Genomic DNA, 1,133 nt, shown 5'->3' with positions numbered 1-1,133 from the left:
GGTTTTTTTTTTTGAGACGGAGTCTCGCTCTGTCCCCCAGGCTGGAGTGCAGTGGCCGGATCTCAGCTCACTGCAAGCTCCGCCTCCTGGGTTTACGCCATTCTCCTGCCTCAGCCTCCCAAGTAGCTGGGACTACAGGCACCCGCCACCAGTCCCGGCTAGTTTTTTGTATTTTTTAGTAGAGACGGGGTTTCACCATGTTAGCCAGGATGGTCTCGATCTCCTGACCTCATGATCCGCCCGTCTCGGCCTCCCAAAGTACTGGGATTACAGGCTTGAGCCACCGTGCCCGGCCTCAAATTGCAGTTTTCTAATTGAGAATGTAGTCTTGGTCTTTAAAGAAGAGAGTTCTGGAGAAAAGAAGCAGGTTCCCTTTTCAGTAGACACCTCCTGTCTGCTGTTGGAACACATCAATTGTATCTTCAGCCTCCATTTCCAGCTGTGCAGGTGTGTCTGTTTCACTGATTGGTTGCCCATCGAATTGTAATCTAATCTGCCTCATTGACCAACCCTGTCGTTCACAATAGGCTTTCAGTAGTTTACTAATTGGTGTATGCCTCTTAATCTTAAACTGCATCACAGAACTATCCTGCCCTGCCACTGTCAAATTAATATGATCGTGGTTCTCAGCCTGACTCCTTCCTTGGGCTTTTCATCGGCCATGGCGAGTGTCAGAGTCTCCTCAGCTGCCGCTTTACAAAAGAGGTACCAGGTTTGCATCAAACAAGCAAACTCTTTTAAAAAAAATAATAATAGGCCGGGCGTGGTGGCTCATGCCTGTAATCCCAGCACTTTGAGAGGCTGAGTCAGGCGGGTCACAAGCTCAGGAGTTCGAGACCAGCCTGGCTAATATGGTGAAACCCCATCCCTACTAACAATACAAAAATTAGCCGGGTGTGGTGGTGCATGCCTGTAATCCCAGCTACTCAGGAGGCTGAGGCAGGAGAACTGCTTGAACCCAGGAGGCGGAGGTTGCAGTGAGCCGAGATCGGGCCACTGCACTCCAGCCCGGGCGACAGAGCGAGACTCCGTCTCAAAAACAAAAACAAAAAAAAATTATTATTATTGTTATATATATATAACAAATATATATATTTTTTGAGACAGTATCTCGCTCTGTTGCCGAGGCTGGA

General features: G+C 48.5%; 1 pseudogene; it reads right to left on the bottom strand.

Moving 5' to 3' along the window:
* Positions 1-302: 302 nt before the first annotated feature.
* LOC108530069 (small ubiquitin-related modifier 2 pseudogene) lies at positions 303-663 on the bottom strand (annotated as a pseudogene).
* Positions 664-1,133: the final 470 nt, after the last annotated feature.

Source organism: Rhinopithecus bieti, unplaced genomic scaffold (genome assembly GCF_001698545.2).
Source record: "Rhinopithecus bieti isolate Rb0 unplaced genomic scaffold, ASM169854v2 scaffold_6536, whole genome shotgun sequence".
In the NCBI taxonomy this organism is placed as follows: Eukaryota; Metazoa; Chordata; class Mammalia; order Primates; family Cercopithecidae; genus Rhinopithecus; species Rhinopithecus bieti.
Note: the sequence above shows the minus strand (reverse complement) of the source record. Positions and strands in the feature narration are given on the sequence as shown.